Source organism: Podarcis gaigeae (assembly GCF_964106915.1).
Source record: "Podarcis gaigeae genome assembly, chromosome: 11".
In the NCBI taxonomy this organism is placed as follows: domain Eukaryota; kingdom Metazoa; phylum Chordata; class Lepidosauria; order Squamata; family Lacertidae; genus Podarcis; species Podarcis gaigeae.
The window spans coordinates 18,780,863-18,798,297 of NC_139687.1; the positions used below are offsets into that span (position 1 = coordinate 18,780,863).

The 17,435-nt window shown below is 44.0% G+C and overlaps 1 long non-coding RNA gene across 2 annotated transcripts in view; it reads right to left on the reverse strand.

Moving 5' to 3' along the window:
* Positions 1 to 3,897: 3,897 nt before the first annotated feature.
* Positions 3,898 to 17,435, reverse strand: part of LOC310827003 — a 53,795-nt gene continuing 40,257 nt past the window's right edge. Inside the window, exon 3 of one of the 2 annotated variants that reach the window (XR_014556122.1) lies at positions 3,898 to 4,098. This is a non-coding gene — a long non-coding RNA (uncharacterized lncRNA). Of the gene's footprint in view, positions 4,099 to 14,221; positions 14,791 to 17,435 lie in introns of those variants that run through there. The other variant, XR_014556123.1, reaches the window with a different exon arrangement.

Consider the following 17,435-nt stretch of genomic DNA (forward strand, 5'->3'; position numbering starts at 1 on the left):
TAACAGCATCATCTTTTAAAATTTTAAATAGTTCAGCTGGAATACCATCACTTCCACTGGCCTTGTTATTTGCAGTGCTTTCTAAGGCCCATTTGACTTCACTTTCCAGGATGTCTGGCTCAAGGTCAGCAACCACACTACCTGGGGTATACGAGACATCCATTTCTTTCTGGTATAATTCTTCTGTGTATTCTTGCCACCTCTTCTTGATGTCTTCTGCTTCTGTTAGGTCCTTTCCACTTTTGTCCTTTATTATGGAAATCTTTGTACGAAATGTTCCTTTCATATCTCCAATTTTCTTGAACAGATCTCTGGTTCTTCCCATTCTATTGCTTTCCTCTATTTCTTTGCATTGCTCGTTTAAGAAGGTCTTCTTGTCTCTCCTTGCTATTCTTTGGAAATCTGCATTCAATTTCCTGTATCTTTCACCATCTCCCTCGCATTTTGCTTGCCTTCTCTCCCCCGCTATTTGTAAGGCCTCATTGGACAGCCACTTTGCTTTCTTGCATTTCCTTTTCCTTGGGATGGTTTTCGTTGCTGCCTCCTGTATAATGTTACGAGCCTCCATCCATAGTTCTTCAGGCATTCTGTCCACCAAATCTAAATCCTTAAACCTGTTCCTCACTTCCACTGTGTATTCATAAGGGATTTGACTTAGATTGTATCTTACCGGCCCAGTGGTTTTTCCTACTTTCTTCAGTTTAAGCTTGAATTTTGCTATAAGAAGCTGATGATCTGAGCCACAGTCAGCTCCAGGTCTTGTTTTTGCTGACTGTATAGAGCTTCTCCATCTTTGGCTGCAGAGAATATAATCAATCTGATTTCGATGCTGCCCATCTGGTGATGTCCATGTGTAGAGTCGTCTCTTGTGTTGTTGGAAAAGCGTGTTTGTGATGACCAGCTTGTTCTCTTGACAGAACTCTATTAGCCTTTGCCCTGCTTCGTTTTGATCTCCAAGGCCAAACTTGCCAGTTGTTCCTTTTATCTCTTGACTCCCTACTTTAGCATTCCAATCCCCTATAATGAGAAGAACATCCTTCTTTGGTGTCACTTCTATAAGGTCTTGTAAGTCTTCATAGAATTGGTCAATTTCAGTTTCTTCAGCACAAGTAGTTGGTGCATAAACTTGGATTACTGTGATGTTAAAAGGTCTGCCTTGGATTCGTATCGAGATCATTCTATCATTTTTGAGATTGCATCCCAGTACAGCTTTCACCACTCTTTTGTTGACTATGAGGGCCACTCCATTTCTTTTACGGGTTTCTTGCCCACAGTAGTAGATATGATGGTCATCCGAACTGAATTCACCCATTCCTGTCCATTTTAGTTCACTGATGCCCAGGATGTTAATATTTATTCTTGCCATCTCATTTTTGACCATCTCCAACTTACCCAGGTTCATGGTTCTTACATTCCAGGTTCCTATGCAATATTTTTCTTTACAGCATTGGACTTTCCTTTCGCTTCCAGGCATATCCGCAACTGAGCGTCCTTTCGGCTTTGGCCCAGCCGCTTCATCAGCTCTGGATCTACTTGTACTTGCCCTCCGCTCTTCCCCAGTAGCATGTTGGACGCCTTCCGACCTGAGGGGCTCATCTTCCAGCGTCATATCTTTTATATGTCTGTTGTCTTTGTCCATGGAGTTTTCTTGGCAGGGATACTGGAGTGGCTTGCCGGTTCCTCCTCCAGGTGGATCACATTTGGTCAAAACTCTCCACTATGACCTGTTCATCTTGGGTGCCCTGCTCGGCATAGTTCATAGCTTCTCTGAGTTCTTCAAGCCCCTTCGCCATGGCAAGGCAGTGATCCATGAAGGGGGATTGCAGTATACCCCCGTACATTTCTGACAGTAAGAGCTGTTCGACAGTGCAAAGGTCTCCCTTGGGAGGTTGTGGACTCTCCTTCCTCAGAGGTTTTGAAGCAGAGGTTGGATGGCCATTTGTCATGGATGCTTTATCTGAGATTCCTGCATTGCAGGGTTTTGGACTAGATGACCATTGAAGTCCCTTCCAATTCTACAATTCTATGATTCCATGATTCTATTTCTACTCACAAGTCCACTGAATTCAATGAGATTTACTGCCAGGTAAGTGCCAGGTAAGTGTGTTTACCAGGGATGCGGGTGGCGCTGTGGGTTAAACCACAGAGCCTAGGACTTGCTAATCAGAAGGTCGGCAGTTCAAATCCCTGTGATGGGGTGAGCTCCCGTTGCTCGGTCCCAGCTCCTGCCAACCTAGCAGTTCAAAAGCACGTCAAAGTGCAAGTAGATAAATAGGTACCGCTCCAGCGGGAAGGTAAACGGCATTTCCGTGCGCTGCTCTGGTTCACCAGAAGCGGCTTAGTCATGCTGGCCACATGACCCAGAAGCTGTACGCCGGCTCCCTGGGCCAATAAAGCGAGATGAGCACCACAACCCAAGAGTCAGCCACGACTGGACCTAATGGTCAGGGGTCCCTTTACCTTTACTTTAAGTGTGTTTACTGTTGCAGACAAAAAAATTCATTTATGTACATGATATTTGCAGATTAGCATTGAATGTGTACAGAGAAGAATGATCAATATGATAAAGTGTCTGGAAACCAAGCCTTATGAGCAACAGTTGAGGGAGTTGGGTATGCTTAGCCTGGAAAGAGGAAACTGAGAGGAGATATAATAACCACCAACCAATATTGAAAGGGCTGTCACATGGAAGATAGAGCAAGCTAGTTTTCTGCTTTCCAGAGGGTAAGACCCAAACCAATGGATTCAAGTTACTAGAAAGATTACAACTAAACATCAGGAAGAACTTTCTGACAGTAAGAGCTCTTTGACAGACTCCCTCAGAAGGTGGTGGAATCTCCTTCTTTGGAGGTTAGATGGCCATCTGTCATGAACGCTTTAGCTGAGATTCCTGCACGACAGGGGTTGGACTACATGACCCTTGAGATCCCTTCCAACTCTACTATTCTATAAAAAAGTTTTGTGAAGTTATCCCTCTCAAAAGAAATCAATTAGCCCAAATTACCCTTCCGTTGTTGTGGTGGTGGTGGTTGATCAGTAAAACAGCACCATTTTGCAAAAAGTTACCTTGCTTGTTGTTTCTTATTGCTAGGAATTACTTAGTGGGTTTTTCCACTTAGGCCAATGACCATACTTGGTGGAGACATTATGGGGGAAAAAGTCTAATTCTGTGCTCTTCCAGGTCTTGCTACAGTAAGAATAAATGTTAGTAGTTCCTTATGAATCATAGATTTCCATTTCCCCTCAAACAGAATAATAAAGTCATTGGAATTCTATTTCACCCTGTCACTACTTCAGGTTGTATACAGTGCCAAATTGCATACAACTGGCAATACCTTTGCTATTCGTGAATAATACAATCTCATTTCTTTGAGGCATACTAAGTTTTTTTAAGAAGCAAGCCAAAACTTCATTTTTGTGCCTCTGAAGGCTCTGTCATGGCTTCTTTAGCTCTGGAAGACAGCAGGTGGGATCTATGTGACCTTTTGGTCATCTCTAGAAGTGTTCTGAGGGCTTCTTCTTGAAACAATGAACTCTTCAGGACACTATCACTTAGCCAGGTGACATTGACTAAGACAGTTAAATTTAATATGTGAATGCAAGCTGTCAAGAGCAGAATAAGAAAAGGTCTACCACATATTGTGCTGAACTCAATATTCCTGATCCTCTCCAAGAAAACATAAAAATGTAACGGCACTCATAATTGAGAATGAAAGGTTAAAATAGACTGTTAATATAAATATAACTTTTTTTGCAAGCAAAATTAAAGTGGGAGGATTTCCTTGAAATATTTCTCCAAATATTTATTTCAGTGCCAGAAAAGAGGGAACAAGGCCAGCCATGCTCTTCAGCAAAGTGAGGCAGTCTCGCATAACACATTTGGTAGGGTGTGTGTGTGTGTGTGTGTGTGTGTGTGTTTGTGTGAATGGCAGCAGTGATAAGGCTTGAGGACATAACTATGTATGCCATGTGACCTACCCTGCACTGTAAGCTTCTCCTCAGATGCAGAGAAGACACTGTCCCATCAACAGTGTCATAGGTTTTCACACTTCTCTTCATGGAATAGAAGATGGCTTCTGTCTCAAGGCACCAAAATATCTTGAGAGGAAACAAGATGAGAATTTGGGGATTGACCAATATCTAGTTTTCCAAATAATTTAAATAGACAATTTTACCTTTCTCGGTGGGGAATGTATCCCCTGCTTCTGTCTATGCCCCCAATAACATTTTTTTTTTGGCCATTGTTCTCTCAGCTCCTCAGTAGCATAATTGGTTTCAATCCCCTCCCTTCTTGTCTTGCTCCCTCTATATTTTCACAGAAATAGCAAACATCTGTGGAAATCAATGACCAGATGATGAGTCTGAAGTCAAAACCTAATATCCTTTGGAAGCAGTTTGAGCTATGAAATGGCAGGGAAGGAAGACACTGTTCTCCACCTCCCTAGTCAATTCTACCATGGTTTTTCTTCAAAGGAATTCATCCTGCACCTGAGCACTTCCTTTGATTATCTTCTCTCACCAGCTCCCCATCTTTAACTGATATAAGTCATATCCTCATATAGAACCAGCTTTAATTCTCCCCCAAACCTCTTTAACTCATAATTAATTATTCTCTTGTTATGTGAGATCTTGGTGATCTCCTGAGAGGCAATAGCGATTCTGTCTCATGAATCAGGACCCTGGAGAGCTCCCAATGGGCCATGCTGACTGTGTTTGCAAAATGCTGTCTCCACAAAGGAGAAGAGTCATCTGAAGACTTTGAAAAGCTAGTCTTCAGATGACCAATGGTATCAAATAGTATGGGAAACAGCCTTATTTGAGAAACTAACCAATAAAGTGAAGCTGATGTGGGGACAAATAGAAGAAGACGCCTTCACCCCGGTTTGGTTCCCCTTTATCACATACACAGTCCAACAAGAAGAATCTGCCGATAGCATATGAATCAATCTGGTTAACCTGATTCAAAAATACACACTCACATCCTTCTCTCACACAAAAACAATTCTCACTAGAGCCAACCAAAGACAACCAACCACACCCTAAGCCACCCACAACCTCTCTCACCACCAAGGAAATACAACAAGTGAATAGTAAGAAAACCCATACAAGTAACGCTGACACAACCCCTCACACACACTAAATAAAATAAAAGAAGCATAACCACCCCACTCACCACTCCCCCCTTCCCCCCTTTGTTCTTCTTCTTTTTCCTAATTGTTTAAACCAATTCATGAACCAAGAACTTATATATTGACCCCTAATAATGAAACATATATTGTAGATATTTTTCCACATTTATTATGCTATTTTGTGATATACAAATGACATGAGAAAACTTGGTATACTTATTTCTATAACATTATTCTTGTTTATAACATTTTAAAAAAGGCTGTCAAGACCTTCCCTTTCAGTAGTGTTGGCCCTATGGGAGAGCTGTCTGCAATCCGTAGATTCTGCTACTGCTATCACTACTATAGTGCTAATTTAAATACTTTGAACACTTACTGGAATAAGCAATGCAAGCTCTTAGCACATTCAGGAATCTTCACTGAAAGGTGAAGCAACAGCTGTCAGCTTAGGTCTATATTCATTTTTTTTTAAAAAAATCCCTCTGGTCAATAAGTCAGAAGAAATAAAAAACAACACTTGGCGTTCATGTCAGCAGGGAGAGCTTAAAGGAAAGCCTTTAGCTTTAGAGGTGGCTGCTGTTTTCCCTCCTCTACCCTAAAAGCTTGATAAGTTTGTGAAAATGCAGGAAGAGGTGAGAAACAGTGAAAGTGGCAGATGAGAGGACTAGTACTAAGCTATTTTGAGCTAATGCCAAATTTGGGTGCCGATCACCCAAGTGGGGGAGTTAATTTCCAACCCCTTCCCCCACTTTTCATATTTTCTTTTCTAATTTAAGAAAGGTACAGGCAGATACACTGAAGTGAAATGGGTTTTCCCCCATCCCTCCTTGCTTTTGAAATGTCAACAATGGTAACTATAAAGACTACATAGGTTGGTGATACACAGCACACAGATTCCTGCAGATTGGTAAAACAACAAACCAGTTATGATTCAATGCAAAATTGCAAGGCAGGTTGGACTCAGGTCAGAATGACTTGGAGATTACTAAAGTGGGGAAGCTTGTTTATTTCTATCTCCTCCCCATTTTTCATGCCTCGCCTCAATTTATTCCCATTGCTTCTGAAATGCCAACACACACACACTTCTGTGCATTGGTAAAACACACAAGAATCTTGATCCAGCTGTAATTATGATCACACCAGTTTTTGAAGTGCTTTATCAATGTACACATTCCTATCAGTGATGGAGAGTTTGGGGAAACAAAGACAATACAGTGGTATCTCGGGTTACATACACTTTAGGTTACATACGCTTCAGGTTACAGACTCCGCTAACCCAGAAATAATACCTCAGGTTAAGACCTTTGCTTCAGGATGAGAACAGAAATCATGCTCTGGCGGCATGGCAGCAGCAGGAGGCCCCATTAGCTAAAGTGGTGCTTCAGGTTAAGAACAGTTTTAGCTTAAGTACAGACCTCCGGAACGAATTAAGTACTTAACCTGAGGTACCACTGTAATGAACACAGGGAACTGAAATCTGTAGCAAACTGCATGCGTATCAGGAATGCAGAGGAGTGGGAAGATGATGATAGACTGAGGACTGAGAGCAGGAGCAAGCCCTGTGCGCATAGCACTCTGAACAGGATTCTGAAATCAATAAAAACAAAACAATGGAAATGGTGACTGCAGACCTTGGTAACTCACAACGCTCGCCTTGCTTCCATATTGGAAACAAGGCCAGGTAATTTGGATGCCCCAAATCAGGGGAGAAACAGAGATGAGAGGGATTTGGGAACCATCCTTGGTAAGAGTTCAAGCAGAGCCCTCTTCAGCAGATGAAGTGATCTTGTGAGGGGGCAGGAGGGACAAGCAGGGTGCTGAGGCAGGCTTCCTACAGGCATCTGGTTGGCTACTGTAAGAATAGGATGCTGCACTAAGATGGGTCATTGGCTGGTTCCAGCAAGCTCCTCTTGTATTCTTATGGATGGTGACTGTCAGAATTGGGGAACTTTCAGAACCAATGGAGCAATCCATGTGTTTTAGAGCCTTGAGCCAGTGTGGTGTAGTGGTTAAGAGTGATAGACTCGTAATCTGGTGAACCGGGCTCACGTCTCCACTCCTCCACATGCAGCTGCTGGGTGACCTTGGGCCAGTCACACTTCTCTGAAGTCTCTCAGCCCCATTTACCTCACAGAGTGTTTGTTGTGGGGGAGGAAGGGAAAGGAGAATGTTAGCCGCTTTGAGACTTCTTAGGGTAGTGATAAAGTGGGATATCAAATCCAAACTCTTCTTCTTCTTCCTCTTCTTGAGTGTTTGAGAACCCTGATTTTCCAACCTCTGTGGCTCCAAGAGGCTCCCAGCTTCACAAATTCACCTTTCCTGAGTTGTGAGGAGATGAGAGCAGTGTTGAGGAAATGGAGCTGGCATGCTCATCCTCTCTGCTCTGATATGGGTGATGTGGAATCATATCGCCAGAAGAAGGCTTATATTTCATTTCCCCCCGAAATTACATACAATGTGTTTTCCTTAAATGCATGTTGGAAGCACAGGCTGAAAAGTTTTGTACTACCATATTACCAAGCAGCATTGCTGCAAGTTAAGTGGTCAAGTTAGACAGCGGTATTTTTTAACATGCAATTAGAAAGTTGTCGGGATGTGGACTGATAATCAACATTGACTGAAGAAGTTAAGTGAGGACAGAAATAGGTACTCGAAACTAATCAGTGTTCCACAGATAACTTCCCCAGTCAAAGATACTGAGCAGAACTTGATTTGACTGTCCTCTTAACTGAAATCCCATTGCAAACAAAGGAAATGCTCTGTCCTATTGATTTTTTAAAGCTACTAAATTCTCCCAGGGTGTTATCAGTATGTCCTCCTCTTCTATTTTAAATATATTTTAATTTCCTAATACAAGCTAATCAGCAGGCTCAACATTAATCTTGCTAGGGAGGAAGTTTTTTGTTAATGCAATAATTGTAGCCCATCAGTTGACTTGGGTTATAAACAACTAGCTTTCATTCTAATTCCCAAATGGGTCAACAAGCAGAAAAGTGAATTGTATTTCATGTTGACATTTTGCTGTTTAAAGCTTGCCAGCCGCAGAGAATCAGCTTCTATGTGGACCTGGAGCACAGCTCACTGGACTGAAGTTATTAACACAGCAACCCTGTACTATGATTACTCAGAAGTAATTCCTATTGAATTCAATGGGGCTTACTCTCATGCGGGGTGGGGTTAGATAGCAGCCTGACATATCACAACACACTCTTACATCTTATTCTGTACTTATGTAAAGGTGCTGAGCATAATCAGGTAGTTGATTTCATGTAGGCCAATATTGTCTGCTCTGACTGGCATATGCTCTCCAACGCCTGAGGAAGGGTTTTCCCCACCCTTGCTACTTGTTGTTGTTTAGTTATTTAGTCGTGTCTGACTCTTCGTGACCCCATGGACCAGAGCATGCCAGGCACTTCTGTCTTCCACTGCCTCCTGCAGTTTGGTCAGACTCATGTCTGTAGCTTTGAGAACACTGTCCAACCATTTTGTCCTCTGTCATCCCCTTCTCCTTGTGCTCTCCATCTTTCCCAACATCAGGGTCTTTTCCAGGGAGTCTTCTCTTCTCATGAGGTGGCCAAAGTATTGGAGTCTCAGCTTCAGGATCTGTCCTTCCAGTGAGCACTCAGGGCTGATTTCCTTCAGAATGGAGAGGTTTGATCTTCTTGCAGTCCATGGTACTCTCAAGAGGTCTCTCCCCCTTTATGGATCACTGCCTTGCCGTGGCGAAGGGGCTTGAATAACTCAGAGAAGCTATGAACTATGCCGAGCAGGGCACCCAAGATGAACAGGTCATAGTGGAGAGTTTTGACCAAACATGATCTACCTGGAGGAGGAACCAGCAAGCCACTCCAGTATCCCTGCCAAGAAAACTCCATGGACCCTTGCTACTAGGGGTCCTTTAACTGGAAACTGAACCTGGGATCTTAGCACCCTTAGTGATGATGTATAATGGGAGAGAAGGAGGGGTGGAGGCTCACTCGGAGCAACACCATTATTCCAAGAGGCCACATTCCCAAGCCTCTCTCTGTGAATATTGAATAAAAATGGATGGTAAGATTTTTCTTGTCCATTCCGGGCAACCTGCCATGTGGGTTGGTTTCTCTGCTGCCTGACACTGTGGCCCTTTGGGTGTTGCTGAATTTCAGCCCCAGACAGCATGGTCAATGTTCAGGATGATGAGAGTTCGAGTTCAACAGCATCTGGAAGTCCATTGGTTTTCCATCTCTCTTGTACGACATCCTTTGTGCACATCAGAGATTCTTCAAATGCCATAGTACACTTCAGACATTGGTTGTTTAGGTCGGAAGGCATTGTGATAGACATTCACCTCCAGCTGGAGTCAAAAGTCCATTTTGATTCCCCCCACCCCACCCCAGCAGGAAATACATATCTATATTTCAAAGGATCCATTGTCCCACATCTCATAAAAGTATCAGCAATTCCTGTAAAATGTGCAAGTGTTAAGATTCTGTGTATTAAGCGACGCACGGTATTTTGAGCAGAATTTGAGACAGGGTATAGGGAGAAAGGACTCACATAGTAGGACTCTAGATGGATCTGAGTTGAGAGGATGGTTAATCACTATGCAACACTAAGCACCATGCTAAGACCCTTATGCCAGCTTCTGTAGATCATTGCTTCAAGTCCATTGTTCATAGCATTGGGCCATGAAGCATATTCTAAGAATAAGGCACAGTGCCAAACATTTCGAATCAAAGCAAGCAGATATTTTCACTGTGAAGTATAATCAAACATATATTACAAGCATCTTCTGCCGATGTGCCAAGGACCACAAATGATGCTCCTTTAATTCCGCTTTGAGATGTTCTATTTATTCTAATGCCGTGCAAGAATTCTTACCAAGTAACAAAAGATGCTTTGCATTTTGAGACTCAAATGTCATCTAGAAGAACAGCAGTTTAAATATGGATGCCTTTAACAGCAAATGACAATGGTGTACATTAGGATTATCTTGAAGGAAAATAACAGATTTTTTTTTTTTTAGAATAGCAAGCCACAACAAGTCCAGTTACTGCTGCCTGGGGCCATTGCATATTATTAAATGGTAAGAAATGTAAATCCTTTTGCCATTTATAAAAGGCAAACCTGGAAAGCAACCCAGAGTCTTCATGTGTTGTAAAGAGAATACACACTACAGCCAACGTTTACATAACTGCGCAACTGGGAAGCAGATGCTGTAGGAAGTGAAATGAGATAATTCATGTTTTATTGAGGTTATGGGACAGCAAGGCAAAGGAAGCTCATATCACTTAAAACTATGCTAAATAAGGAGCTGTGGAAAGAGTTTGAGTTAGAAGGGGCAGTTTATAATGCTGCATCCTTTGGTAGCTACTGTGGTTAAGCCTTGTGGGAGCTCCTAGTTATGGAAAATTTTCTCTTCTGGCTTCCTGCCCTGGACTCTTTTGATTTTCCCTGCATCTCATCCCATACTGGCTGTTCCAAGTGCCCCTGCTAGAGAAGGCTTGTGGCCATGCTGAAATGACTAATTTATTTTCCCCAAAGAAAGAACATAACATTCACAATGTCTACAGCCTCACATTCCTGGCATTGGGCAATTGGGACAGATTAGGGATTCTGCTGGTTTGCTGTCCGCCTCGCTGCCTAGTATTCTTCCTGCTTGAGCTGACAGAGCTGGTCTCAGAGGCCGTGTTGAGGCCTCCCACACTGCTGGTTTGGGGGCACTTCAATATTCATGCTGAGGCAACTGGCTCTGGGGTAGAAGAAGAAGAGTTTGGATTTGATATCCCGCTTTATCACTACCCGAAGGAGTCTCAAAGCGTCTAACATTCTCCTTTCCCTTCCTCCCCAACAACAAACACTCTGTGAGGTGAGTGGGGCTGAGAGACTTCAGAGAAGTGTGACTGGCCCAAGGTCACCCAGCAGCTGCATGTGGAGGAGGAAGCAAACCTGGTTCACCAGATTACGAGTCTACCGCTCCTAACCAATACACCACACTGGCTCAGGACTTCATGGCTGCCATGACAACCACGGGGCTGTCCCAACTTGTCACCGGCCCGGTGCATGAGGCAGGCCACACTCTGGACTTTGCTTTATCAACTAGGCAGGAAGAGGTGTTTCTGAAAATGGGGGGTATTGACATCAGTCCCTTGTCATGGTCAGATCACTTCCTGCTGAGATTGAGACCTTCAGAGCTTAATTAACTATGAACCACAAAATCTGAGATCCCATCAAAATGGGTGTCAAAGTTTTGCAATCGTTTTGCAGAGTTTTGCAGCAAACCCCCCACGTTTTGCAGCATCCCACAAATGGAGTAATTGATACATCAAAATGTAGCTAATGCCTCCGAACCCAACGTTGTCCAATTTACTCCATACCAGCGCCAAAGTTTTGCAGCGTTTTGCAGCAAAAAACCTGTATTTTGCAGTGCCCCACAAATGGAGCAATACCCACTCAAACCCAGGTGTGAATAAACTTTGGCACCATTTTCAAGAGGATCCCAGATTCTGGGGTTCGTAGCTAATGAAGCCAGCTTTCAGCACCTTTCCCCCTCTATAGAGGTGGGGGACTTCTGAGGATGGTCTGCCCTCGGAGGCTGATGGATCCAATGGGTTTCAAATGGCTCTGGGATTTTCTGGCTGTTGAAGCCCTGGTCAACTTCTGGGAATTCTGAATAACTTGGGTTACTTTCATGATTGCCCCTGAGCACCCTTTCCCACTTCGTGGTGCCTGTTTGGCTCCCTGGTGTACTCCAAAGCTTAGAGCAAGGAAACAAACAGCTTGAATGTGAGTACTGTAGATGAAAACTCCAGTCAAACGCAACTGAACAATGGTTCATTATTGAACCTACCTAGCGGCAGTGAAGGCAGCAAAGAAGGCATACTTTGTGGCCTCTATTGCATTCTCATTGCGCCATCCCGCAGAGCTTTTCCAGGTGGGGCCTTTTACAGTCTGGCCTGGAGGAGGTTGACAGAACTGATAGCTGGCTGTGACTTGTTTGCAAAGCACTTTGTAGATAATATCACCCACATCTGCTGGGACCTTGACTCCACTGTTACAGCAGATGGATCTCAGGAGGGGTCCAGAGCAGTCATGTTGTGTTGAATGAGTTTCAGTTGGTAAGACTCAAGGATGAATAAAAATGCGGACATTTGGAATTTGGTTATGTCACTCCACAGAACAGGATACTTCTTCATACTTCTTTCTTACATCCAGTATCTTGCAGTAGCAGCTGACAGGGAGATGGTGGCACTCACCTGATGTCACTGGTGCGCATCAGGTTGGGGAGGGGGAGGGGCAAAGCAATGGGGAGGTCAACACGGTGCAAATGCACCAGCTAAGCCAGATCAACGCTGCTGGTGGTGTGTTCGCAACTGACCTTCCTATTGCCTCGTTGCAGTAAGCAGCAACAACAGCTGTTGAGAGTTGAGGTGAGTGGTGCTATCCCATTGCACCATTCACTACTGATTGTCAATGTGCCCTGATAGCACTGTGGTCATAGTAATAATGGCATGACCTCACAAACATACATCTAGCTCAGTATTGTCTATTCCGACCAGCATTAACTTCCCAAGGTCTGCTATCATCCAGGCCTGCTATTTTGTTACAAGTGTATACCTGGACTGTACAGTCTGTACAATCTGACATCCTTTTGACTGGTCACACACTAGGAACCAGTCCTGATAATTTCTGCCTAAAAAGAACATGCTCCATGAGCATAGAAAGCTGCCTTATGCTGAGTGAGACCTTTGGTTCATCTTGCTCAGTACTGAGACCTTTGGTTCATCTTGCTCAGTACTGTGTACACTGACCAGCAGCAGCTCTCCAAGTTTTCAGATGGAGAGTCTCTCCCAGTCCTACTCTGAGATGCCAGGAATTGAACACGAAACCTTCTTCATGCAAAGCAGATGTTCTACCACTGAGCTATGGCCCTGTCCCTAAGAAACATACCGGTAATCCTAGGACCCCCAAGTGATGGTACTTCCCTTTGTTGGTGGTTTTACCTCTGAGCTGTAGTTCTTCCCAGATACTGGCTCATAAATTAGATCTGCCTGGTCCTGCCTATTGAGAACTAATGAGTTTACCAAAGGGTTTCTTAATTAAATCACTGTTTTTGGTTTTGATTTTTTCCTGTTCCAAGTAGACGCTGCACCTGAGAAGCTTTATTTTGGGCTGATTCAGTTCTAGGTCCCTTGTCGGTGTCTGAGGAAAGATGAAACCCAGCTAAATAAATTATTTAAATGACGTTAAGGAGCAATAAATCTGATTGCTCTTGGCAGAAGTATGATACAAAGATGGCATTTAGATGAGCTCTGGGAGGGGGGGAAATGTGTATACGAAGATGAAAAGATGCTAAGCACCGTGCCCTGTGGGAATCTTCACAGAGCTATTCACAACGAGAAAGTCCAATCTGATTAGAACTTCGAAGCGTGATTGGCAATCAGGGACTGTGTCTTTGGCAAACCAGCTCTTCTGGGCTCCTTTGGAAAAAATGTGTGATGTGCTCGCCTTTTACCCTTTAAGCTCTTGAAGGAAAGCCAGCTGGAAGCCTCTTTAAAATACAGAAACAAGGCAGATAGAGGCTTAGCGGTTGTGTTTGCAGCCCACATCCACGGCTGGTGCATGATTAAGTATCAACAAGCTTCAGCGTTAGGATCTGATGTTAGATAAGCACTCCAGAAATTAGTCATTTCCCACCCTGAACTCGGAACTTCTACAGCGATGGATCATAATCACAAAGAGCTTGACATTCTAGCATGATTTACCATCTCCTATCTCAGAAGGTTTCACCTCTTAAAGAAAGGTCATAGTAGAAGAAATGTCATTGTGCAATTAGCAGAAGTGTGAAAGATTTTTAAATAGTCAATATAGGTGTTGGCGAGGAAGTGGGGCTCATCATAACTGGGACCCCAGCATGGGGAGGGAGGGGCTTTAATCCTTTCGGCTGCACTTGCTTTTTGCATTAGAAATAAACTTTCACTTGCACCGCCAAAAGCAAGTGTGGGGATCCCTATGTCAGGGAGCCAACAGGGAGAGCAGGTTGTTCACAGGTGAGAGAGAGAGAGAGAGAGAGAGAGAGAGAGAGAGAGAGAGAGAGACTTGGCCTACCTACCGTTAGTTTCTTTATTAAGGAAACAGGACATAGAACACACAGAGACTTCTAATGGTTGCTCGTGTCTTAATAAAGCCGTTGTCCGGACTGGTTTGTAGCTCTACTTTCACTCCCTAGCCATGGGTGTCAGGACCCTTCCTCTGTGTTCTTCTGCTGTGGTGTACTCTGAAGGACCCTCTCTGTGTCTGCCTGGCTCTCAGCTCAGTAACATGCAAAAAAATGCCTCATTCTGGGAGTGCAGGGGGCTGCAAGCTGTCAGAGTGGCTCTGAGGGAGAAGTCTGATTCCTGTTTCTGCCTCTTTGCTGTCCCTCAAGCTCCCAGCCTCCAGTACTTTCCAGCTCGTTCCCTCATCTGGGGTGTGGCCTGTTTCCCACCACCAGGATCCAGGATCCAAATCCTCTTCCTCCATGCTTTCCTGGGGGTGTGTGTGTCTTGGTCAGGGAGCTTCCACCACTCCTCCTCATCCAGCCAGTCCTTGACACTCGATCAATATCAGGACTACAGCAAGAGCAAGCGGTCAAGCCCAATTTTCTCTGCTAGAGTTCCAGTCTGGATTGGAAACCCTGGTTCTAAAACAACAACAACAACAACAACAATGCATTTCTTTATTTATACCCCATCCATTTGGCCAGGCCCCACCCCAGTCACTCTGAGCAGCTCCCAACAGAATATTAAAAACACAATAAAACATCAGACATAAAAAACTTCCCTAAACAGGGTTGCCTTCAGATGTCTTCTAAAAGTCAGATAGTCATTTATTTCCTTGACATCTGATGGGAGGGCGTTCCACAGGGCGGGCGGCACTACCTAGAAGGCCCTCTGCCTGGTTCTCTGTAACCTCACTTCTCATAGGAAGGGAACTGCCAGAAGGCCCTCGGAGCTGGACCTCAGTGTCCGGGCTGAATGATGGAGGTGGAGACACTCCTTCAGTTATAGTGGGCTGAGGCCGTTTAGGCCTTTAAATATGTGTCTCATCAAAGGTGACTCTAAGAAAGTATTTTATGATAACTGGCACATCGCTTCACATCCATTGTTCCAGAGTCCCTTTATCATTCCTTACGCTAATAATATGAGCACATGCTGCACAGACCTTTCCAGACGTTTCATGTTGTTAACACACTTTTTAGACATGCATCATTTCGTGAAACATTAATTCAGTTTTACTAGCAAACCGGAGGTTAAACTAACCCCTTTCCAACCCCGCGAGAAGCACGGGAAGTGTTCGTGCGACAAACCTACAAACTGCAGCCGACACACTAATGTGTCGCAACACACAGTTTGGAAACTGCTGTAGAGCGTAGTCATATCAAAAACCTCACATCAGACTGGTCCAATGTGCGGTCCTCAAGTCCTTTTTGGTGGCACTCGGCTACATCTGACATCCACCCATCCCTCATGCTGCTTTCCCAGAGCTGGGTAAGTGGAGTGTAGGGCTTTGAGAAGGAGGTGTGAGGGCTCTGACAAGGTCCTAGAGTCCTCCTGCTTCCCCCAAAGCCTTGTTGTGCTTTCCCAACTTTGGGAAGAAGCTGGGAGGGCTCTAGGACCCTGCCAGAGCCTCACACCTTCTTCCCAAAGCTTGGTGCCTTGCTTGGGAAGGTAGCTTGAGGGCTGGGGTGTGTTTGTGCGGTATCCAATTTTGGCCTTGCTCACCCCCTCCCCCTGCTGCATGAGAAGACAATGTGTGGCCCATGGGTTGTACACTTGGTATGAAAACCTGGGGAGCTCTGCCTCACACTTTCCTTCTCTCTCCCAATCAATTTTCCTTTGGTGTCATGTCTCTTTGCATTGTAAGCCTAAAGGCAGGGACTGTCATTCTGAGTGAGCTGTAAGCCACTCTGGATGGTCCCTTTTGATGGACGAGTCAGATTTTTTAAAGGTAATTAAATAAACCTTTTTAGCATCTATGATACAGACATCTAACAGGATTTATTTGTATTAGTTATAGGCTTCCCTATAGGAAGTTCTCTGGGTGTCTCACAGTATAAAAATCAAACACAAAACAAGGCAATAAAATAAAATGCAACATTAAAAACGCTGTACAAAGTAATAATAAAAACCAGGTCAAACAAATTGGAGATGAACAAATAAAGATCAACAGAGCTGAAACAGTGCTAAAAGCTACAACATGATTTGAAAGGTTTAGGAAATTGAGAAGATCTTTTCCAGGCACACAAAAAAGACATATAAAAGTAGTTGCCAGTTGAACCTCACCCATTGAAGTTCATTCAGTAGCAGCACTGAAGGAATGGCCTCAGATGCAGATCTCAGGGTCTGGTTAGGTACATGTGGGAAGATGTGATCCTTCAAGTATTGAGAATAACCTTAAAGGTCAAAACAAACACTTTTAATCAGGCTCAGAAGCATACTGGGATCCCTTATACCACTACGTGAGCAGATCAAAACACTATATCACGACATCTGGGATTGGCTCACTCCAGTAACATGGTCAGTATCCAGGACTAGACAAATAGATACAGTCATACCTTGAATCCCGATTGCCTTGCGAGTCGAACATATTGAATCCTGAATGCCGCAAACCCGGAAGTGAGTTGAAATATACTCGGAGTCCAGCAGTGATTTCATGCTCTTTATTGCAGCTTGTTAAAACAGTGATTGAATTCCCCCCCAAACCCCAGGCTTTTATGTACATTATTTACACAATGAGTCCTGTCTGATTGGCTGATTCTGCTTCCCTCCTAGAGCCTGATTGGTCTTCTCCTGCAAGCCAATCAGTTGTTGCATTCTTGGATCCTATCTGCCTATTGTTCTAGGATCCAAGCTTAGCACATAACAGAGTGCTCTGGTTTGCGAACGTTCTTTGGAACCTGAACATCTGACACGACTTCCACGGCTTCTGGTTGGCTGCAGGAGCTTTCTGCAGCCAATCAGAAGCTGTGCCTTGGTTTCTGAATGTTTTGGAAGTCAAACAGACTTCTGGAACAGATTCTGTTTGACTTCCAAGGTACCACTGTATAATGCTTCCATAAAAACCAAGTGTGATTGCTCTAGAGGAGCTCTCAGCCGCACATTTGCCCCTTTCTTCCCCAACCATGAATCTCTTTCAAAGCAATATTCTTTGTGCTCTTTCCCAGACTCTCTCATTCCCGAGAAGAGATACCCGCTAACAAATAGTTCCCGTATAAACGCTGGCAGCAGAGCTGCTGATTTCACTGAAAACTGTGTGGACAAATGTTCAAAGAAAATGTGTGCAGAT